Genomic DNA, 25,559 nt, shown 5'->3' with positions numbered 1-25,559 from the left:
CCTCCATAGAAAAGATGCATTCAGACTTTAAAATGGCTGCCACAGCCAACATGGCATGAGTTGGTGATGGCCCCATATCTGAAAATCTATATTACATAACGTTCTAAGACTCTGGCAAGTTTCATGACTTTATTATAAAACCCACAATTCTTTCATAAACGTAATCAGCTACTAGATATGTCTTCAATTTGTATTCTGCTTGAACAATATTGTTAAGATTCAAGTTGTCTGGTCAGTGTAAACTGTGTTCCACTTCATGGCAACTCATCTTGAATAAATCTGTCTGGTTTCATCTTCCTGAATCATTGTTCTCTGCACATGGCATCAAGATCAACTGCTTGTTTTGAAAGGGTAGTGAAATAGTGTTTGAATAGCTGGGGTCCTCAGCCCACCCCCTTTAATGTGGTCAGCATTAAATAGAGATTCTCAAGACACAAAGGAATTGAGAGATGGTAAGAGGCTGTATCAACAGTTGGTGGAATGTGTGGTTCTAGGGAATTGTGCATGACCCTTAATTAGCCTTTATACAACACTGGGCTAGGTATAATGGATTTTGTGGAGGCAATACACTTGGAGAATAACGGTCACTGTTGGCAAGCAAACCCTTGTCATAAATGTTTGTGGTTACAGAGTTAGATACTTTTGAATTTCAAATGATGACCATTTAAAAATTCCTCTAGCTTTTCCTCAGTTTCTTTCTAACTTCCTGTTCCTGAAGTGCAGAGGAAGAAAAGTTATCTGATGAATTGGATTTTGTATGCAGAATCAGGTTGGGCAATTTTCTTTAAAATAGAATAAGAATGGATTAGAGCCAAATATATTAAGTCCATTGGGGACTGGACTCATTAATACTGGACATGGTGAAGATGCAAATAGTGTGCTGTATTGTTTTGAAAGCAAAAGGGAATCATATTTCCAGAAGGACTCAGTGCAAATGTTATACATTTTAATATAACGTTCCAAAGAATTATACCAGTACTCTTTAAAATATATGGTTCAATAAATGCAGCAATGTATAATTAAGGTACTTTGTAAGAGCTTCTGTAGTTTAACACTGAAAAATGTCTAATTTTAAAAGAAGAATGAGTATAGATTAAGGATGTGAACCAACTCAGATAAAATATAAACCAACCTGTGCTTTACCCAAACTTTGAACCAAATCCCAGAGAAGACTCTTAAAGAAGCCTGGGTAACTTTTTTTTAAATTTTTTTCATTATCTTGGTCCCACAAAAATGTGAGAATAATGTTAGAGGCCTTCTTTTGATATTTTTCCCATTTTTGCAAACATGCTTGGACTGAATATTTGGGAGAAAGTCAGGCTGCATAATCATCCAAACTTTTGGGTGTTCATCTTCATTACTGACAGACTTCTGGAATTTTTGAAGTTCACTAGTAGAAAAGTCTGAGTTTTCTAGACAGTCACCACAAATAAGTTTTCTGACACACTTGTTTCTCTCTCACCCTTTGCCGTTCAGTACATCCACATTTCTCAATCTGCAGGTTATGAGCCTTTCCCCGGCAGGTTGAGAATCATAAACAAGTTCCCTTTGGGGTTCCCTACCACTCCCTTCCTACCCCTTTTTATGGCTAAATGGGAGAGGGATCCCAAAATGTTATTTTGCTAGAATGTGATGTGACAGTATGGAAAAGTTTGAGAAGCAATGCATTACACCAGCTATCATAAATTCTTCACACACATATCTTGCTGTATTTTTACCCCCTCATTATTTTGTGTGTGGCTGATGTCTTTCATATAATATTATTCGCACTGTGAAGGAAAGGGTTATCCATCCACTTGCACCCACTTTTATTTCTAGTTTTTTTTTTTCCACAGAGTCAGAGTAGCTTATGACACCGGTCATGTCATTTTAAAATCTACAAATACATACTGTAATTGATGGTCACTAATGCAGCAACACTTGTCTCTCTCGTCCTAAACATTCAATGCCTCCAGTTCTTGATGGCAGTGTTATTTTAAAATGCATCAAGCAGTTATGAAAAGCAACTCTGCTCCTACTGAAAAAACAATTGTATTGGATCAAGGAAGTTCAAGGCCTCACAGAAAAAAATAAAAATTGATCAAATATTTATTAAAAAAAAAAAACCCCACAACCTCCTGATGACAAATAGTTTCACAAGATAGGTCATTCCCCTTAACAAAAAGGTAAATGTTCAATTATGGTCCAGGACAATTCTCAACAATTTTAATGTATTTAATAGGAACCATCAGTAACACTCCCTCCGATGGATGGCAGTTAACATAATATGCTCATGAACATTCACATACATTACAGCTTCTATTACTGTTCCTTGTTCCTGGCTTCCAGCTATATCATTAATTTGATAATGTAAAATTTGACATGTGGATTTAATTTTCTAGACCACTGAGAGAGAGACATGAGCTTACAGTCAGGGAATACAAATATCACTGAGGTGTTTATTTTACTGGTGTTTTTTTTGTTTGTTTAGTTTTCTTGTAAGTGTGTGGTATTGGCCAGGAATAAATATATACAGGAGACTTAGGCTTTAATTTTGTCGGGGGCAGGGTGTCTGATCATTAAGATAAGAGAATGTTTTCAAAAGGATCATTTTCTCCTGTTCTATAATATCTTATTATTTTTCAAAGAAAATTATTTTTTTTAAAAAGAATTGCCAAATTGAAGTATTGTTTGATGCACAAGCAAGAGTCACATAAGTTGGGAGGGGTCTTCATTTTAATAGCTTTTTCTTTATATAATATATAAAATGGATGAGGAACTATTTTTAAACAGATATATAAATAGTGTAACATTACAGAAACATTAACACTTAGAAAAACATTGCTATTCCCTTTCCACCCAGTATAATGCCAGAGCTGTTGATTGTTATCCTAGAGTACAGTATGTAGTTCATGGCACCAAAAAGGAAAAACTCACCTTACCCTCAATCATTCATGGATGTCATCCTCACAACACCCCTGTGAGAGAAGGAAGTATTTTCTCCATTTTACAGATGGGAAACTGAGGCACAGGGTAGAATAGGTGACTTGCCCAAGGTCACACAGGAGGTCTCTGTCTGAACCTTTTTGGTGTGAAATTTTCTGCTGCCTCCTTCTACATTCCTTGTGGTTATGGGATAATTCCTGCAATGGAATCCACATGAGCAAAGCCCTATAACATATCACCATATTAAGTGGTTAGTCAGCTGATAAATCAGGGCTTGGAGAGTTGGTTGTGAGTTGCAAATGTACAAAAATGTATCAAAAGTGAAGAAAAAATCCCCACTAAATAAAACAGACACTCTTTCAAAGAAACAATCATAATAATGCTTAGAATTTGCTTTAGCACTGAGGCTATATGAGGATCTATGACGTGTGATCTGTCTCCCACAGAAGAAGCAGTCAGTGTTAATGCACTGGTAAGGTCTTTCATTGTTAAGATCTTGGGAACTGTTTATCTATTTGCATCATTTGTAAATAAATCCAGTGAGGTCTGTCTCTGCCAAAGGCAGTTGTTTTTTAGGAAGTGGCTGTTTGCACACTCAGACTGCTATGATTTACTTCAAAAATGGAAACTTGCTGATTCCCCATGTAGCAAACTAGCAAAAGTCCAACCTTTTGTAAAGTTAGGCATCCGAACCACAGTTTGGAATCCACATAAATGGACTGATTTTTCAGAAGTGCTCAATACTAGAGCTGGTCAGGAATTTTTTGACAATTTTTTTTTAATTGAAAAATGATAAATCATTGAAATTAGAACTCTTTTCAGGAAAGGGTCAATGTTGACAAATTTCTTGACTCAAAAGTTTTCGGGAAAAAGTTCCAAAAGATGTCAAAACATCCCATTTTGGTATTTCTGAAATACAAGATTCTGGTTGTTCTGGTTCAAAACCACTGTTTTGAAATGTAAGCTAATTATAGTAAAGAAATAAGTTTGAATTAGTCAAAGTCAAAACATTTTTAAAGTTAGCCCAAACTGGTTTTTATATTTTTTTTTCACAACAGTTTTCCAGATTTCAATTTTTCCCCCATTTTGGGATGGGAACTTTTTTTAAAATCTCAAAGTATGCAGCACAAGAAAACAATTTCCCATTTGACTCTGTTAAGCATGCACTTTATTGACTTCAGTAGCATCCATATGAAAAAGTCTTAGAAAATGTAGCCTTTCTGTTTTTTTTTTGTTTGTTTAAATTGCCTAACTGAATATAATATCCCTGCTATGGAATTATATTCTTCTCTATTTCATTGTATAAGGGGTTTGTCCAAGTTTGAGAGAAACTTATTAGATCGATTTCTCTTTGCTTCTGTGTGACTTTTCCATAAATGCAGTTGTGGATGCTTGGCACCTCTGAAAACCAGACCAAATATTAAGGTGCTTAAACATGGATTGAAGTGCCTAATGTTAGGCAGCCAAGATGGAAAATTCTGGCCAAAGGATGTAAATGGAAAACAAACAAAATGTGATGGCCTTGTTTTCTGCTATGAGGTGAGAAACAGAAAACAGAGTGCTACAGCAATGCCAAGCAGAGAATGATAAGGAATAGTAGGTACATTTTATTTAAACTTGAACCATATCACATTCACACATACATCCCCTGCTCATGTGCTTTATCATAAGGTAAAAGGAACAAACTTGTAGAAACTTGTTAAAATATGGCAGCACATCAGCTCCTCCTTTTTCTAACTGTGTCTTCCTATGGTCTGAGAGGACAAAATTGCAGATTGAAACACATTTGATCAGTGAGTCTGCAAAAACCATTACTCATTCGTATCTGAATACCTTTTCAGCTCTTAATACTACAGCATATTTCTGGATTCATCTAACTCTCTCTCTTTTCAACCTGCCCTAGTTGAACAATTGAGGGCATTTTAATTTATACCCGCCAAAGCTTGGCCAGGATTTTAGTCAGAGTTTATCAGTGACACAGACCTGTAACATCAGGGATGAATTTAATCCCTTTCAGGAAATATTATCCATTTTAGGAATCTTTAAATGGTTGTGAGAGGCTGTGACTCATCATTTGGTTTTTCTGCTACATTGGAGTCCCAGAATAACTCTATTTCCTGACTGAAAGGGAGAATGTTCTTCTGAATAAGAGATGACCCAAGAAGCTGGTCTCTGAGTGAAGAGCTGAGAATAAATTACTTCTCCAGGAGTTTGCAGCAGGTGAAGGGATCTAGTTTGAGAAGACAGAGTCCTGGTAAGGCCCACTTGCAGCCACTGAAGCTTTTCCAGCTGAGGAAAGAGAGAGAGAGCCTAGCCTATCATGAATCCTGTTGCTTTCTGAGGGAAAAGTAGATGGATGAATGACTGGGTGACATCCGAGATTAGGCAGCTGGATCAATGAGTGCTGCATGAGTAAACCAAGGCAGCCTTATTCCTCTGCTAGGACAAAATGGGATGGGGCTGGTTATAACAGAGAGGTCTATTCCAATGAGAGTCAGCAATGAGAGCATAGAGAAAGTGAAGCTAATAAAGGCTGTTTGGCCTATCCCTGGCAAGAGAAGTCAGTTCAGTCATTTGGTTAAGCCATCAGCTCTTGGGCAGATGAAGAGTTGAGTTCAGCAGAAGTAGACGCAGGAAAGTTGGCTGGCAAATGCCATATTCAGTAATGCTTTGGGTCTCTGAAGCATTGCTAATAAGCTGTGATTTCTGTTAAGGAAATTTAGTTCGTTAGCTCTTTGAGACTGGAACCATGACTTTATTCTCTTTACCTAGATACGTAAAGTATTTAGGGCACTATTTAAATGTTAAATAATAACTAATGCAAATTCAGCTTGTCCATTGTCCCAGATAATGGGTCTGATGGATAAGTAAAACATAAGTAATTAATTATTGGTATTTCTTAATCTTATTAATATTAATACTGAGTAGCTTAGTCAGCTTGATTTTTTTTTTAACCTAGGCTGGTACATTTTCCTGAAACTTGTGCAAGGCTGAATTAATTATCTGCAGAAGAGCAACCAGTGAGAAAGTGCAGACCCAGAGGGATTCAGAGAGCTCTAGATGGCATCAAGCATTCCCATCTGGAACTTGGCTACTCATGAAATGTTGGGAAATAGGAGAAGTTTTGATCCTAATTTAAGGGTTAATAAAAGCTGGGAATAATTAAAATCTTGAACTCAGTGCAGCAGATCTGTAGCAAAGGCAACATTAAAGGGTGACTAGCCGACTTTAGTCTCTAGAAATCCTAACTCAACAAGGAGTCTATTGGGGACCTTGTTATGCACTTGTACAAAGGAGTAAGGGAGTGGAAGGTGTCCAAGCTACCCAGAGAGATAGAGAGAGCAGCCTCTGTGGGGACTCTGCGCCGGCAGATGGGCAGGGCACAGAGGTAGCAGAGCTTTCACACCACCTGTCCGTGCCCCCAGCTCAATGTTTGTGCAAATGCAGCTGAGCCATTGCAGAGGGGGGAAAGTAATTCATGCCAAATATAAGGATAAGGAAGATTATTTTCCCCTGGACCAAGTGAGGTCCATGTCTGCACTCAGGGCAAAGCAAAACCATGTTGCTCCTTGATCAGGGCTTTTAGTAATCACCACTATTTCCTCCCATGTTTAACATTCCCCATTTTCCCTTTAAACTTGTCAGAAAAGATAAAGCAAAGAGCAAGAACACACGAGTGATTTTTTTCAGAATGGAAAAAGATGAGGAGTAGAGCTGTTCGGTGTATTTATTAATACTCCAGAATATGGGGTAAGTAGTGTGGAGGTGGAATTTTCTGATAATACAATATTTATTTAGCCTAATAAAAACTTCGAGGATTTAGAGAAATTCTGAAGATATAGTATCACTGGGTAGCTAAGCAACAAGAGAACAGGAAAAATTCTATTTAGGAAAGTGGAAAGATGAAACCAATGCTCCTGTTGAGCTTTACTTGCCGATTTTTGTATGGTAGTTTCTGAAAGCTTTTGTGCTCTTTATTCTTCTTGCTAAGAGGTTTATCTATTTTTTTATGCCCTATTTCTTTGATTGGGATCACATTTCCCTCAATCTGACTTGTACATTTCGCATATCGCAGATCTTTAACCTCCTCTACAACAAAAAAGGGCTTTTTACAGTTGATATCATACAGCTTCATGTTGCAAGAAGCTATGATCATTTGCTCTTATAATATACATTTTATTTTATTTATATACATTCCTTTCTGTGATTCTACAACCTGCTATGACCTCCTGTTGTGAAATTAGTGGACTTTTGATGGCCCCAGATGTATACTCAGATCAATTGTAAATGACTCAGCCAAGCTGTATTTCAGTTTGAATTTTGTCTTCAGCCCTACTGTGATCCACATGCTCCATTCTCAGGAAGTGGGGGGAAACCTTTTATAATTTAAGGTTATTGACAGTTTTCAGCAGATGAAAACATTAATTTTGCAGTTTAATAACTGGAATTATTCCCACGGTAAAAATGGATTTTGTCTGTTTCCCCTCTGTTGTTGGTATCCTTTTATTAAAATCAGCCAGCAGGAGGCTGTCACGTAGAGAATGACTGATAGCCTTTCCCCCAGGAAGCCTCAGGGTCAGATCCTGGTCACACTGAAATCAATGGTAGCTTTGTCATTGACTTAACGGAGACAAGATTTCATTCAGTATCTTCCTCTGCGAATTTCATGAGCTCCATCAGCCAAGACCATACTTATTCTCTTAGGCAGATGTTGTACTGCATTCTTGCATTCAGTAGGTACTATGCTTACGCAGAATGTTGTAGTTTGTAGTGATCCAGTTGTGTTTTTTATAGGTAGAAGAGGATAGCTGTGCTTTAATATTTAGATAGTCACTATATACTGAAAAGATGGGAAAAAGCTGAAGGATAAAGAAGGTGTGTGCTTCTGTAGTGTGTTGTATATGATAGTTGTGCGGCTGTCTATGTGAACTGATGAAGTCAGTCCAGTTGTTATTGATGGATATCAGTATTCCAAAAGCAATCCTCACATTTGATCTGTTTTAGCAGAGATGGAGAAAGGAATAGACATGGAGATAGAACCTATATTACCTTTAAAGAGATCATGGTGGAGGCATATCCATAGGTGGTCTGAGGAAGCTTGTCCTATATCACTGCCTTTTCTTTGGTTAAATATAAACACAGAACTTCAGTTTTCAGGGCTGTGTATCTGGCGGTTTCAACAAGTGTAGCAAAAAGAGGTCACTGGTTCTCAGATTTTAAGCAGGGAATCAACAGCTGGAAATTTAATAAAATGAGTGATTTTCCATCATTAGGAGTTCCAGGGTTTCCTGGGAATAGCAACAGTGGCACACTTTACATGAACACATAGAATGGACTGATTCCAGTAGGCCTCAAGACAGTGAAAAAACCTCAGAAATCCCAGCTGTGAAAGACATGCACACATTCAATTTGCACCTAAAAGCACTAAAGCATGTGTAATATATTTAATTAAACTAATTATAATGTACAATTCTGATTAAATTAGTGAGTATAAAAACAATCAGTTAATCACAAGGTATATTGATAGTTTTATAATGTGATCATAAGTCTCATTCAAGTAATTCAGAGGGGTTGAGACTCTATTAATCACACAATGTTAATGTTGCAGTTTTTTGATATGAACAGGTCTTATGAAGTCTCCAAATACTATTAAAAACTTGCATCTCTTTTCATTAAAATGAATGTTTAGTTCCAATCTTCTTAGATTGGAAGATGCTATACACTTTAAAGACTAGTTATCTATCATTCTATGCACATTAAAAACTAAAGTGTACATATCTGAAAAAATTTAGATGAGATACTTGCTAGAGTTCTAAATAACTTTAAAACATCTGCTTCACAGATGACATTTTTCTAACTCCAGATCAAATTAAAAAGAGTTGAATTACAAAGAAACAAACATAAAACTATAACAGAATAGTCTAATTGAGTTATAAAAAAAACCCCAAATATTCAGGTGTGCAAAACACTTATTTTCATAGTGAAATTTAAATGCAAGGAATCAGCAAAGCTGAAATTATTCTCTTCCGCTTCATATCCTTCATAAGGACATTAATAGATACATTTATCTTAATGGAACTCTTAATCAACCCAGCTTGAAATTCTGATTTTGTTTGATAATCTTTTCATGTATTTTGTGAAACAATTATACTGGGATGTCAGGGCAACAATATCCTTAATTTGAATTGCATATATGTGGCTTAAAAACATAAGGGAAAATTTGCAGCGCTGTAAAATATAGCAACATCTTATAATTATATAACGTCCTATTTTAAAATATAATCTACAGAGACTACTGCTCCATCTTTACTAAAGAATCTGCCTCTGTTTTTGAATTTGCAATAGGAAATGTTTTCAAAAATGACAAAATATTTTCACAAAGTCTGCCATGAAGTAGCTTCTACTGTCTGGATGCCTGAGTACATGGGTGCAGCTTGTAAGTATATATTTTCCTTAGAAGAAGCAAGGGCTAGTTGTATAATATTTATTATACCTAGGCCTTATATAGGACTATTCATCAGTAGATCTCAAAAGCTTTTGATAAGGGGGGGTTCAATATCATTACCTTCATGTTACAGATGGAGAAGCTGAGGACTCGGAGCTTGATGAAGGTTATCTAGCAGCAGAGCTAGGAATAGAACTCAGGTCTCCTGAGCCCCAGTCCAGAGCACAATCTATTAGGTCAGTGGTGCTCAGCCAAGGATATGTGTACCCCTGTGGGTATGTAGAGGTCATCTGGTGGTACATCAGCTCAGCTACACATTTGCCTAGTTTTACAACAGGCTACATAAAAAGCACTAGGAAAGTCAGTATGAACTAACGTTTCATACAGACAATGATTTGTATACTATGTACTACACACTGAAATGTAAGTACAATATTTATATTCCAATTGATTTATTTTATAATTGTATGGTAAAATGAGAGTCAGCAATTTTTCAGTAACAGTGTGCTGTGATACTTTTTTGCATTTTTATTTCGGATTTTGTAAGCAAGTCATTTTTAAGTGAGATGAAACTCGGTGGTAGGTAAGACAAATCAGACTCCTGAAAAGGGTACAGTAGCCTGGAAAGGCTGAGAGCCACTGTATTAGGTCAGACTGCCTTCCAAAGAGCAGAAAGCTAGGAATCAGGCAAACTGAAGTGTTTTTTTTTTTCCTGACCTGTGCCATTGATGGGCCATAGTAATACAGATTACAAACACCATGTGTTCTTCTTCTGGATGTGTCTCTATCTGAGTGAGTGTTAAATATTTTTTTAATATCCGTCTATGTTGTTTGCAACTCCTGATTTGTTGCAATACATAACCCTGAGCAAGTCACTTGATCTTTATGGTCTATGACAGTGTGGGCAATCAGGGTAATCTGCTGGTGGGCGACGAGACATTCTGCGGACGTTGACCGTCCACAGGCAGGGCCACCCGCAGCTCCCAGTGGCCGTGGTTCACCGTTCATGGCCAATGGGAGCTGTGGGAAGCAACGTGGGCTTCAGGGAAGTAAACAAACTGTCTTGTGGCCCACCAGCGGATTACCCTGACAGGCCGTGTGCGGCCCACTGGCTGCAGGTTGCCCACCGCTGGTATATGACATTTTTGTTCCCATCTGTAAAATTACTTGCCTACTACTTATGCTGACCTGACCTCCCTGTGTAGATGCTTTAGTTCTTCCATGTAAACCCTTTCTATTCAGATTGGTTCATCCCTAATAAGTCTGAACTTTTCTTTTGGACTTGTTCTTTTGGATTACTTTTATTTTTCTTTTGCTCCTTTTTTCAGTTTGACTTTTGCTGGACCTCTGGCTCCCATTCCTATTATTTTTAACTTTTGTACTAAAGTACCCCGGTTCTGATAAGTGATCTATATAAGTTTTCATGATTTTCATTTCATCTGTGGGTCACTCTGAATGAAGCCTAGACCTGTTGAGTAAGTGTAAAGTGATGAAAACAGCTACAAGCATGGTTGAGAGCTTTTTATTGCATTTGTAGCCCATTTCATGGCTTTGATGCACAATTTGCAAGCATGATTTATCCTTGTTAGATAAGACAATAAATTTTCATGCTATGATCTAAAAACTGTATCTATTTATGTCATATATAAGCAAATTAAAAAAAATCATTTCCTCTAAGCTTATGGAAACTTTTTTCATTTTAAAGAATAACTGAAATTGAACTGTCCACCAAGATTGAGTGTTACAAGTGACAGCCTTAGAATACTAACCCTAGTCCTTTAGTTCAGAAGGTTGCTTTTCTTGCTTTTGCCCTCGTAAACTGAAGCACAGTGTCAGAGAGATCCAAAGACTGGCCAATGTCAATTTCAAGTGGTAAAATTGCATATGATGTCTGTCTCTCATTGGCTATCATCAATCAAAAATATTTTTTAATGAGCTTGAGCTTCAAAAAGCTGCGCTCACCACTCACAACTGTGACAGGCAGCGTGAGCAGAATCCTCAAAGCTATCCACACATTAGGAAAAGTGTCCTTCAGCTCTCCAATGAATGAATTGGAGAACTTGGAGTGGAAAATTATTCACGTGTGGCAAAATGTCACAGATGTTGTCCAGTTCGACATAGAGTCTTTATCATTGATATCTGAACATTCCCCATGTGCCAGCATCTGTGAAGGTCCTTCAATTTTTCAATAAGGTTTTCCCATCCACTGGCAGCTTACTAAGATCATCCAAACCCACCAGGGTATTTCCATGGTGCTTCATTTGACCAAACCTTTCTTCAATGAACACTCGAGCAGTGTAATAAGCAAGCAAAAAATCTCACTCTTGAATTTCTCTTCCGAGCTTCCTATCACCTCATCTCTGCACTTGTAACCAAACTGTCTCTTCTTCTTCTGAATATGAGTTTCCTTGAAGACAGACTCAGCTCTCAAGCTTTCCATCATTTCTTTGTCAGTGGCAATGGCATCTTCAAATCTGTTGTTTCTGTAAGCCACAGTGAAATCTAGGCAGCTTCTCATCAAAGTTATAGCAGTTGCAATGTCCATTGACTGAGGTTTTTAATGCTTTGCTTACAACATTTACTTGGAACAGGATATCGTGCCAAACCACAGTTGAGACCAGAAATTTGAATTCAATTATCTAGTTTGCCAGACCTTGCACCTCGTGTCATGTTCTGGCCTTCACTTTACTCGACTGTGCCAGTTCCATCAAAGCATCGTAAACCTCAGTCACTTAGAACCTCACTGGCCTTATGATGTAAATGAGCCTCTCCCAGCGAGTGTCACTTAGTGGCTTTGCTGGCAGATTTGTAACACTGTCCACGAGGATCTTTCACCTGATGGTTGATGCTGAAAACAGGACGTAGATCCTTTGCAGTACTCTGAAGAGAGACACTGAAGCTAAAGATGATGACGCTGCATCTGACACAATCGGGTAGAGGGAATGGCAGCAACAAGCCACGAAGAAAGCTCTTGGATTCAGCACAAGGATCCTTGCCTGTATGCTACTGTTTCTTGCTTTCATGTTCCGCACTGTTGTCATGGCCCTGGTCGCTGCAGTCCTGAAGCTTTATTTTATTCTCATTCGAAACATTCATAAACATTTCTAGTAAGCATTTTCCAGTAGAATCATCTAAAAACTGGAAGCAGATGAAGCATTCCTTTACTTAGATACAGCCATCTTCATCGTCAACAAATCTTACTGTAAATGACATCTTTTCACGGTGACTAATGTAGGGAGTGCAGTCCATTATTATGGTGCAGTACTTTGCTTTGCCAAGCTGCATCAATATCTTATCAAGCACCTTCCTTGCCGTAAGGTCATTCAAATTGTTTGGAATTATTTTGCTGCAGTAATGGTCCATAGCTTCTTTAAGAACTACTCAACACATATCCTCATCACGTCATCCTTGTATTTCCCAAGGAGCTCTACCAAACCAAGGAAATTACTGTTATGTTCACTGAACAATTTATCCAACGAGCCCCAGAAAGCCAAATTATTCTTTACAAGGAAGAGGGTAATTGAGAGCAGGTGATCAGATATCTTCCTCCAATGCTGGGTTTCTACATTAATAATACACTGGTTTTCTGCATCTATGTATTGGTTCAGCTTGAGTCTAGACTTGACCTCCATCCATTTGGAGTGGGCCATAAATTGGCCAGGTGACTTTTCATGTTGTTTCAGAGCATCAGCTAAGTGATGCCAGTAATTGTACCCAGAAAGTGCAAGTGATGATTTGGCATTCTTGTCAATTATTTTGCAACAAAATGAGAACACTTTTTCAGTTGATTTTGAGTAACCTAGCCAATGCCAATTCAATTTCTCACCATTCTCAAGCATTCTTTCATAGTGTGCCTTTGAAAAGTGTCACTTCTGCTCAGTTACTGGAAACATCATAGTCTTTTCAAAATTGTACGATGAATATTGGCAGAGTTTAGGATCACCAGCCATAAAGTAGGATCCGTTGTATCAATTTGTGGTATGCAATTTTTCTCACTGCTGTTTCTGTCATCATGCGAGGCTGATTGTTCTTTATCATTTCTCTCCTTTTTATGTAAACCAGATTTTTCTTTATCGTCACTCTCCTTTAAGCCAGGAAAACTAGATGATACTCCATCACTTTCCTCACATTTCTATTCCTTATCTTCAGAGTAATCTGCTAATTCTTTAGGAATAGGACTTCTATCATTTATGCTTTGCTCCTCAATTTCTTCTGCACTGGGATGATCTGCCTAAAGCCTGGTCTATGTTGTTCTGTTTCAGATATTTGTTCATCAAATTTGCCCCTTGCTGCAAACTAGATTGCAACTGAGCTTTCCACTTCCTATACTGAGCTCCTGAAGGCTTCTTTGGGAGCATCTTTTATTTTCTATGTGGGAAAACAGACAATATTAGGGAGAGCAAAAGTCTATGTTCTGCCGTCTTAAAAAGTCAGCAAACATTATGCGTTAAGCATGGCAAAAGTAGTAAAAATATTTTTATATTGTTGCGTAGGTAGGAGTTGAATAGATATCTCAGGCATCCCATTAAATATGTCCTTTATTAGTCACTACTTACACTCTTCAAGTCTTAAAACACAAGTATACTTTCACAATATCACAGTTGGGCTCTCACTTCACTTCATTCTTATGTCTCATTGACTGACTGGTGATGCTCCGATCCTCATATACTCATGGGAGCATGGCTGACAACATTCTAGGAGGTTCAAGGAAAATGTAGTTCTCAAAGTCTGAAAGGTTCCACAAGATTCTACAAAAGTCCAGATCATTCTAGGATTTTAGTGAAAAATGAATCCACATACAGAATACTTGAAACTTTTTACTTCAAACATTTTATTTTACCTTTTGTCACTAATAACAAAAGTGCACCCAAAGCTCAGCGCTCCTCAAGCCTGGCACTTCAGGCAGTTGTCTGGTTCTCTTGCTCCTAAATCCAGCCCTGTTCTAAGCCATTATGACTTTATGAAATACAGCTGTGTGGTGTACAGCTACAGTAAGGCATGCTCGCTAAGAGTCCTAGACCATTGTGATATCAGATGTAACTCAACCAATCATGATCCTTACTCTAGAGCTAATTTGCATGCAACAACTTCATTGGTTGTAAGAGGTACACTGTGCAGATGGTAGACTTCTTGGCCCATCTGCCATACCCATGTGTCACCATGGGATTTCAGCTATTAGTAAAAAAATAAACATTGAAGGGATGGTAGAGTCCAATTAAAAAGCACCTGCTCAAATACATTATCTATGAACTAAACTGTTATTTATATTCATGGTCATGGCATACACACAGAATTAGATACTGTCACAAATGTAAAGTGAAGGGTAACAACCTTTATGTATGCAGTAACATCAAATCCCTCCTGGCCTGAGGTACAGAATCACTTACGTGTAAGGGTTAATCAGTTCATTTAACCTAGCTGGCACCTGACAAGAAGGAAAGAAGATACTTTCAAATCTGGGGCGGGGAGAGAAGGTTTTGTTTGTGTGTTGTTGTTTTTTTTTTTGGTTCCCTCTTGGGACAAAGAAAAAGACAAGCAGGTAAGCCAACTCTTACTGAAATGATACATCTAAATTTACATAAATTGTAAGTAATAGCAAGGAAATACATTAGATTATCTTTTGTTTTAGCTTGTGCTTTTCCCTGTGCTAAGAGGGAGGTTTATTCCTGCTTGGTAACTTTGAAGTTGAGCCTAGAGGGGAATCCTCTGTGTTTCTAAATCTTATTACCCTGTAAACTTACCTTCCATCCTGATTTTACAGAGGTGCTTCTTTTACTTTTTTTCATTATAATAAAGTTCTTCTTTTAAAAACCCACTTGGTTTTTAGCGTTCTAAAAACCCCAGGGTCTGGTCTATGCTCACGTTGTTAACCTATTGGTTGGTATATTATTCTCAAGCCTCCCCAGGAAAGGGAGTGAAGAGGCTTTGGGGAATATTTGGGAGGGATAAGGCTCCAAGTGGCCCCTCCCTGAATGTTTGTTTAAATCATTTGGTGGTGGCAGCAATACCATCCAAGGACAAGGGAAGAAATGTGTGCCTTGGGGAAATTTTTAACCTAAGCTGGTAGAATATAAGCTTTGGGGCTCTTTCACGTGGGTCCCCACATCTGTACCTCAGAGTTCAGAGTGGGAGGGGAACCCTGACAGATACTCTTGCTGGAAAGTTTAACATAACAATACTTTATTTTTTAGAATTCAGAATGATAAAACACAATAACCCCAAAAGAGAGGGAGACACCACAGGCTGAAACAGAGAGGCTAGCTTTCAGCACACTGACTCTAGTCTCATGCTTCCCTTCAGAGCCCTCTAGCCAACAGGTGGGACAAGGAAACCTCTTGTATTTAAAGTGATGGTTTGCTACTCTAACTGTTTTCAATACACCACATAAGCCACATGCTCATAACACGAATTTTACTTCAGTCCTGACTTAAACTGGTTTTAGTGTGAAGAGAATCTAGCCCAAAGCATATAGAAACACAGTGAACATCCTGGTAATGAATGCCTAAATAGGGAATTAAATTGGTGAAAGCACTGTGGCTGGAATGTTCAAAGGAGCTCAAAGGAATAGTGTGCCTAACTTCCTCTGAAATTTAATAGGATTTGTGTACCATAGGCTCCTTTAAAAATCCCAATCTAAATTTCTAGGCTGAAATTCTGGTCCTACTCAAGTCAATGGCAAAGTTCTCATTGACTTCAATAGGGTCAGCATTTCAACCCTCCCCCCACCCAACACGATAGAAAATTGAACCAATAAAAGACTAGATTAACTCAATGGAGCTATGTGTTTAAAAATACATAAAAACAGAAGAACAGTCTTAAATTAATCCTATCAAAGGAATAGGCTTGTTTCTCCCAAATGCAGTTACTTCAACAGGATTATCAGTTTAGCAAGTTACTACTGAAATTTCAAAAATCAGTGTCACAATATTTGTTGCTGCTTCCGTTTACCTCTTTGCTGCTCTTCTTCCCTTCAATTCCAATTTGTATTAAAAAACTGAAAGGAAATAATCAGTTTCCTGTGGTGTTCCTTTGTATTACATTTTGTTGCTCTATATTGCATTCTGATACATTAAAAATGCATTGCATCTAACGCCAACGCCAACTTTCAGATTGATACTGGATACTGAAAAAGGTTTCAATTTATCTGTTGGGACTTTGTTCCCACCGTAAAAAATAGAGGTTAGGCTTTGTGGTCCTTTGCAATCACATTAGGGCTTAGGATAATGAGCACTAGCATCACATACTATAAAATGTGCCAGTTTTAACTATAATAATGGAAATGGAAAAACAAATTAATTAGCAGATGGAGTAATTTCGAACGTTTTAAACCACAAATTAACTACTCAAAAATGCTTAATTTTTTTTTCTGATTAATTCTAACAAGGCTATAGATCCCTACTTTACTTAAATAAATAAAAATGTGCTTTAAAAAAAAGTCAAGGGATAGCCTCTTCTGCAACTGAGTAACTTCTAGCTTCATAATACCCAGCTCATACCAGGGAAGGAATTGGGGAAGGAATTTTTTCTTGGAAAATCACAATTCCTTCCCTGTCTACCTCCCTCCCCTTTGTTTCAGGGGAAAATAATCTGCACCAGCACTTTACATATTACTTCTCCCCCATGTCAGCTCAGCTGAACTTTCTGTGACTTTGGATAAGACAAAGTCAAAGCTCCATTCTTCCCTCCCTCATCTTATGCACCTGGCAGCCACCTGTGCAGGATGGAGAGTAGCGGCTCCACAGAGCATGTTCCCTTTCCCACACTGTTATCAGTGATGAGGGTAGTTGCCCAGAGGCAGGTAACAATCTTGTCTTATTTATGCTGATAGATCTTACTCCAGAAGAGTTTCTAAAATAGAAAAAGAAAACAAAAGGGAAGAGCAGGGAAGGGGGAATGTCTCCATGCTCAGTTTCTCATTCTGCAAGTTTTACTAGAAACACATCCTACTTTAGAGTAATTCCTATTTACTTTTTTTTCCTTCCAAAGTTACTGCATAAGCCTTGCTCATTTGCTTCAGAAGTATGTGGGTGACCAGACATTAAACGTGAAAAATTGGAACGGGAGTGTGGGGTAATAGGAGCCTATATAAGAAAAAGACCCAAAAATCAGGACTGTCCCTATAAAATCGGGACATCTGGTCACCCTAGAAGTATCAGATCTCTGGGTTCCTGTATGGTTCGTGACCCTCAACCCAGACTATTGAAAGACTAAACCACTTGACAGGTTTCAGAGTAGCAGCCGTGTTAGTCTATATCCTCAAAAAGAACAGGAGTACTTGTGGCACCTTAGAGACTACAAATTTGTTAGTCTCTAAGGTGCCACAAGTACTCCTGTTCTTTAAACCACTTGACAGCTTCTAGTCATTGCTAATCCCCGAATGATGCTAACCTGCAAAGAAGCAGAATGGGCAATGGGAATAAAGGAGATAATGTTTATAGGGAAGGGTAAGAGAAGGCTACTATCTCTAAATGCTTCCACCAAAATTACTGTGCCAGGTTGTGCAAGGGACAACAACAATAAGCTCAAACAAAAAACTGAATACATTTACCACAAAAAAGTTTTCTGTGAATGTTAGTCTGTGAAGCCTGAATCATTGCTTAGAAATATACGTTTGTTAGGACTTTTATTCCTGTATTTCTTATTCATTTTTGTTATGTGTAAGAAAATAACCCAAACATTGACAGATGTCAGCAGAAAAACAATGACTATTCTCCACACATTTCTTGTGAATCGTCTCATGTCCAAATCTATAATAGCAGCAACACGATTTTATCTTACAGGGATGTATCTTGGTTGGATACTGCCGGGTATCATTGTGGAGGAAGAGAGTTAGGAATCTTGTTACCCAGTTCTGTGCTCTCTAGCCATTATATTTTTCCCCTCCCTAATGAAAAAGAGTAGATAAGATCTTGGTAGAGTGGAGCAAACACCCATTCCTATACAGCTATACAAAAACACATGCAAGACCAAACACATACACAGGTATAATGGCTCTGCTCTTTAGCTGCAACTGAGGAATAGCACAACTCTGGAGCAGAGTGCAAATAGCACGGAGAGCTAGGGGGCAGGGAAATCTTGATCATGTCGCCATTTTGCAGGCCACTTTGCTATGCTTGGAGGAGTGGATGGCATAGGAGCAACTCTTGCCAGTTCTATACCCCCACTATACCTAGCTACAATGTCTTTAAGACTACTTTGCTCCACAGTGCCGTGTGGCGCAAAGTGGATGCAAAGAAAGGAAAAAATCTGACCCAGTATTTTGGCCACTCTAATATAAGGAGCACATCACTGAGTATGAGCAGGGACAGATGAGAGCAACAGAATTCTTCTGGAGGTGTGAAGGATGTTATCCTTCTTGATTGCTATAGCTTAGCAAAAGTCAGATAGGAAGGCAGGCTAGTGTCAGATATAAGATCAAGAAAAGGAAGTACTGGACTGATGCAATTAAGATGGATGATTACTTCAGTGGAGCTACACAGACCTACACATGATGTTAATACTATTCTGAAATGCAGAAATCATAGTCTGAATTTGGAGGATTTCAGGGACTAGAGAATAAACAAATAAAAATATATATTCTTTCTTTCTCTTACACACATATGCATGCGCAAACAACCACAGAAATTTTAACAAAAACTATCCAGTGGTATAAATCACTTTAAGTGGGAGTGGGTCACATTTTTGGAAAAGGAAGCAGCACAGTCACTAACTGAATTTTTGGGATTAAAAAGTGAGATTCCTGGATTGATATTTCTCAGGTTCCTAAAAGAAGACACTGCTGGTCTTCCCTCTGCAGTTTGTTTCTTTGTTCTGGGTGTCAAATGCCACATTGAATTCCTAGTGCAAATCTTGAAGTCCTTACTCATTTTTATTCAAGCAAAGTTCCTAAGTTTTGCCTGAGTAAGAAGTTGAGGTTTAGGCCCACTCTGGTTCTCCCCTGCACAGATGGTTCAAAACAATCTCTTGAATCACACTGAAGTGTTCATTTTAGTCTGTTATCCTTCCAAGATAAAAAGTACTACAGATAATAATCTCAACAGAACTTATCTGCTTGTTGTGCACCAAACTGGTGGAGAATCAACACTCAGCAACAGTGGAATATGAATCATGCTCAAGTCTGTGAAGAAAACCCCAGTACTTTATGGTTTATGTGAAAAGCACCTTCTCAGTCTGGAGTCAGATTCTTTTCAGCTGTCTGTGAATGAAGTTTAGTTATTGAGGAGCTGTGAAAGCAGAACAGAAGATTCAATGAGGAGAGCTAAGAAACTTAGAGGAGATCCTGGAATGACAAAGCAAGAATGGGAACCCTTAAACTTAAACAATCCTATTGTGAAGCTGATCCAAAGCAGAATTCTTAAATGAAACCTTCACATACCTAGCTTCCTGATTCCCTTTCTGTGCTTTCTTCAAGTCTATTTATTTTATCTCATTGCCCTTTCTAACCATAGTAATTGAGGCGGGGGAATAGATTTCATTCGCTGCTCACCTGAATAGTAGATGGGCTGCTGCTGCTGTTATATTATATAATGAGGACATGGTTTGGGTTTCTGGATAATCTCTAGAGATCTCTGTGAGGAACATGTGACCTTATTTGCATTTCCATCTTGTGTATTCATCATCATTCTCACAGGCTACTGGGAGTTTACAAAAAAAAATCCAATTTAGTGAGGAATTCTTTTTCCTCTTGTCAGGCTGACCTGTTCAAGATGATTAATAATAATATTGGCTTCTAGCAGTCATGCACTCAGATAACACCATACAAGCCTCTCTGCTGAGACATGCTACGTTGGGTGACAGTGGTAGGAACCGAGGCAGGTAGGTTTGCTACTGATACCTCCTAAGATAACTTTTTTTAAAACGTGAATATATAAATTACTTAGAATAGAGCCCTCAAGCTTTCCTAGATGATCTATGAACTTAGTGAGAAATATGAGCATTTCAAGGTTGTGCTATTATAATCTCTATGATGCTGCCCATTTTTATTCTTAAAGCCATCTGAGCTGTTAATCATTAATCAGCTCCACTTATGCAATAAACATTGTACTCACCCTCTCATCTTTTAACCTGTAAGGGAATTAATGACTATTTAATTCATAATTTATAGAAGTTATAGGTGCAGGAGTTTACACCTGAGCTTTGGGCGATATTCAGCTTACTCAGCTGCAAAGAAAATTTCTAATATTCATGGCTAGCTAATTTAATTGAGGCTGGACCTGTTCTTATTCAGTGATTAATGACTTTTACATACATCTCCCATGCCCTGTTCCCAAAGACTCTCTACCAGCAATCCCATTCAGCAGTCTTCTTTACCTGATTTTTGAAACAATATGTATTTTCCAGCAGAAAATTTGGTTGCAACTTTTGAGAGCACTTCTGCCTCTAAGAAGGTCTCACCTACTACAGGCATGGTTTGTCATAGGCTATTTCTTAAATATACCATCATCACATTAAGAAAATAGAGGGCTCATCTTGCAAGGTGAGCAACTTCAACTCCCATGGAAATTAAGGAGAGTTGAGGGCACTCATTGCCGCACAGTAAGTGTTCATACCTCTCTAGGTCAAAACTTCTAAAGCATTTTTGTATATCTGGGCTGGGAGCTCTATTTACCTGTTTCCTCATTCTGATAACTAAGTGATCCCAATCCAGTCAGAATAATTCAGATGATTCCACCAGACCTCCATTTATTAGAGGGAGGTGGAGCCCCTTTATAAGTCATCTGTTTCAGATGGGGAGTCAAAATTCACATCACTGCAAAGCCAAACATTTTCAAAACATTCGTAAGGAAAAGAATTAGCTTGATTTTGCTTGATTTATGAAATGGTTCACATGCTGTAATTCAATACCTGGAAATTCATTAACAATTAATTAATTCAAACCCTCTCTTGATGGTAGCCCACAAAGCATGGTATACTAAAATAAAGAAAATGCTGTTAATAATTAAAATAACCTATAAATTGATACTTTTACATATTAAACATAGTAACCACATTTTACTCAGGAGAGCTAATTAGTAAATGTAGTTTTATAGCCTTTGGTTATTGCAACTCTAGCCTGCCTATGTATTTACATGAGCTACAAATTTTACAATTCTGGCACACTTCCATAGATTTCCCCCATTCACCCAGACCTAATTATCTTAATACCCTAGTGATACTGGGTAGAAAAAGAGAGTATATTCACATAACATATTACCATAAATAAAAAACAAAACAAAATCAAAGGTAAAAAGATAACAAATCACCAAAATGTAGCTACTGATTTCATCGTAGATGAGCAGTGGGCTTTTCTGTTAGTGTGGTCTATTGGTTACCTCAGATGACTGCAAGTCTGTACTCCTGGGTTTTATTTCTCACTTTGCTACTGAGCTGCGGCCTGACTTGAGGCCCACTGATGTCAATGGAAAGACTGCCACTGATTTCAATGGGCATTGAATCAGGCCCATAATGTGTGACTTCAGGCAATTCACATGACCCTATCTGTAAAATAGGCAAACAAATACATTATAGATCTTTTAGGAGGCTTGATAAAAGTTTATGCTTGGAAATCTTCTAATGCAAGCTGCTATATAACTGCAGAGCATTAGAGTATGTCTATACTACCCACCAGATTGGCGGGTAGCGTTCGATCTATCAGGGTTTGATTTATCGTGTCTCGTCTGGACACGATAAATCGATCCACTAATCAATACCCGTAGTCTACCTTGGCAGGAAGAGGAAGCGGAGTCGACGGGGGCACCGCAGCAGTCGACTTGCTGCCATGAGGACAGCATGGTAAGTCGAACTAAGATACTTCGACTTCAGCTATGCGAATAGTGTAGCTGAAATTGCATATCTTACTTTGAACCCCGCCCCGCCCGGCTAGTGTAGCCCAGGCCTTATTAGTATTAACTAACTTCGGGACTAAACTGCCTAACATACCACCAACAATATCCATACTCCTAGCATTTGTATTATCTGTAACATCCTCCCCTGTACATGTGGATCTATCTCAGCCTAAGGGACCTTTGTACAGTGAAGGTATGAAAGCCTCTCTGCCCTCCCCAAAACTGTTATTGTTGTTTTTAATGCATTATGTATATTATCACAGTGCCTAGGAGTTATAGTCATAGACCAAAACTCCATTGTCCTAGGTGTTGTATAGACACAGAACAAAAAAAAAAACAGTCGCTTATCCGAGGGATACAGAAGGGGACTGATGGGAAACAATGAAGAAATATTGGTCAGCATGATAGGCTGTGGTCTCAGAACACCAGCAGCCTAGCTGTTGTTAAGTTGTTGTAGGGTTCATGGCAAAAGAGAGTTTGAAGGAAGATAATGAATTCATTTAGTGGATGGTTATGGGGTGCTCTGCCTATGCATGAAGGGCAACATGGAAGAAAGCATGAAGGACCCTGTTTGAAAAGTTAATAAGTGGGTGATGGAGGCTGGCATTATAAGCTGATTGGAGGCAGGCATCAACCTTTCAGTACTGAATGAAAGACAATAGGTAAAATGGGAATAAGGGTCATGAATGGCCTTGAAAGTGAAGACAAGTAGATTATGGGAGGGAGTCAGTGGAGGGATGCAAAGAGAAGGGTGACATGGTTTAAGTGAGAGGCTTGGAAAATTATGTTTTCAGAAGCATAGATATAAACTTCTGCCTCTGAGAAGGTCTCGCCCATTACAGGCATGATTTGTCATAGGCTATTTCTTAAATATACCATCACCACATTAAGAAAAATAGAGGGCTCATCTTGCAAGGTGAGCAACTTCAACTCCCATGGAAATTAAGGAGAGTTGAGGGCACTCATTGCCGCACAGTAAGTGTTCATACCTCTCTAGGTCAAAACTTCTAAAGCATTTTTATGTATCTGGGCTGGGAGCTCTATTTACCTGTTTCCCCATTCTGATAACTAAGTGATCCCCATCCAGTCTGAATAATCCAGATGATTCCACCACAGTAGTCTCCTGTTCTGTAACAAAACCTCTTTGAACTGTGAGACATTTAGCTTGTGTTTTGCAAAGAGGCATAAGGGGTTGGGTGCTTGTGAAAATAATCACACTAGTCTTACTTGAGATTCTTCTGTTTATGGATCCCAGGATTGCATTAGCTCTTTTGGCCACAGTGTGACACTGGGAGCACATATTCTCAGATTTGTATTTCTTAATGACAAAATATGTACTGTGAGTGATGTATAATTGGGAAAACTTTCCAAACTGTAGAGTTATTTTCATAGAATTTGTTATCAATATACTTATGCTCATCAGCTAATTCTTTTAAAGAAGTGATTGGAATGCTAGTAGAGACACATACATGTCATTATTCATAATATTTGTCATTTCTGAATATTTTGTGGAATATCTGTAACTTCTCACAGAACCAATGTGTCAACATCACAAAACATGTTTGGTACGGATAGTGGTAGCATCTTTACATAATATTGCCCTTAAACCTGAATGGGGCCTCTAGATGGTATTCTAAAAATGTCACTCATCTGACAAAGGAGCCACTCATGCCTTGACGGAGCTTTCTCCAGGTATTAGATAGTCAATGTTCAATGCTTTCTCATTTCACCTTTTAAAGTGGTTTGAATTCAGCTTCCATTTCACTAGGTCTTCTTCCATGAAACTGATGCTTACCTTCAAACCTTTTATGATTCAGTGTTTGAGTAGGCCAGGAACGTTCTGGTGTACATATTATTTTTTTAATATTTGCAAAATATTTGTAGTATGCGTTGTAACTACAAAGTGTGCAATACCCCAACCATATTCAGTGGAAGATTGCATACTGAGGGTCACCACCATACATTAACTAGAGAGGTCATCACCTAACATTCCATACCCAACACAGAACTAACTTCTCTAATGGAATATCCCTGTATATGCCATACCTCTCGGAATGTATTAGCTATTTTGCCTTAAATACAAAGTATAATACATGCTGAAGGTCAACAACTGTGAGAAATAAGAAGTGACATAAATTTTGCATCATGTTCCTTACATCTTGGATTATTAGTGTCGCATACCTCCCATTTCCACAGTAGACTACGATTCATGGGTCTTCACAAGGAATATGGAAGATTGTTAACTGCAGTGTAATTTTCACTTCTGAGCTATGTTGAATTTTTAATTGTGTTGGAGAAAGGATTAGTGTGTTAGTTTGATGGAGTGTTATGATGTTTGAAGTTGAATATTATCATGGTGTGCTCTTAACTTATTATAAACATGTGGGGGATTAGTGTATGTGTTACCAGAAAATATACTTGAGCAACCTTAATTAAATTAATGACTTTTTTGTGTGGGGACACACATGTAAATAGGTATTGAGTTGCGCTGGTCCAAAAATTTTCCTCAAAACACTGAATGGAAAATGCCTTTTTAACCAAGAAAAAAACTTTTTTTGTAAAAAGAATTAAGTAAATATATTTAGTAGAAATATATTTAGTAGAAACAAAACAAAAGTTGTATTTTTTTCAGAAACTGCTTTAAAAAAATTTCTCCACTAACCCTCACTTTTACTATTTTTACTCTTCCCCACTGGAACAGGCAGTAAAAGTTTAGAAAAAGTAAGAGAAAGTGAGGAAAAATAAACCTTTTTTTAAAAATGAAATTTTTCAAGTGAAGCAAAAGCAGATGATGTGATTTAAAAATTTTCAGCAAAAATTAACAAAAACATTTTTCTTCCCTCCACATAATTTTTTTGGTAAAATATACTTAATGTTTCTTGACTAGCTCTAATATTGAAGGGGAAGAAATTTGTGTTAGTCATAGTGAAAAGTCAATGTGCATTCCATTGTGAGTATTCTCAAGAAAATAAACATTTCTTACATACCAAAACTATTGAAAATGAGTGAATAATTTTAGGACTTGTTTTTCTTTAACAAGTCTTTCCCATTTTGTTAGCTAGTGCAGAAAATTATCAGATATCTTGGATATGCAATTATAATGCCAAGAGGCTAATAAATATACATTGAATAATTAATTTTCAGTATGTGAAGCTGTAACTTACTGATCACAACTACAGATCTTTGAAACCAAATAAAACATTGTTGCCAAGGAGCAAGCATCTCATCTTCCAAATGATCAGTTTTCCTGGTGTTTAATAGGGACAATACATTGCATATAGATCTCTTTTCAATTAAGGCAGGAGCTATCAGTCCACAAACCCCACAACCTTTAACCAACCAGCAGTTTTTTTAAACAAGAGTGC

General features: G+C 37.9%; 1 long non-coding RNA gene across 1 annotated transcript in view; it reads right to left on the bottom strand.

Moving 5' to 3' along the window:
* Positions 1 to 25,559, bottom strand: part of LOC142046207 (uncharacterized) — a 100,630-nt gene that overhangs the window by 5,149 nt on the left and 69,922 nt on the right. Inside the window, exon 2 of the long non-coding RNA XR_012655103.1 lies at positions 2,917 to 3,122. This is a non-coding gene — a long non-coding RNA (uncharacterized LOC142046207). The remainder of the gene's footprint in view (positions 1 to 2,916; positions 3,123 to 25,559) is intronic.

This window comes from Chelonoidis abingdonii, chromosome 2 (assembly GCF_003597395.2).
Source record: "Chelonoidis abingdonii isolate Lonesome George chromosome 2, CheloAbing_2.0, whole genome shotgun sequence".
Lineage (NCBI taxonomy): Eukaryota > Metazoa > Chordata > Testudines > Testudinidae > Chelonoidis > Chelonoidis abingdonii.
The sequence above is the reverse complement of the archived record's forward strand: the minus strand, read 5'-3'. Positions and strand labels throughout refer to the sequence as shown.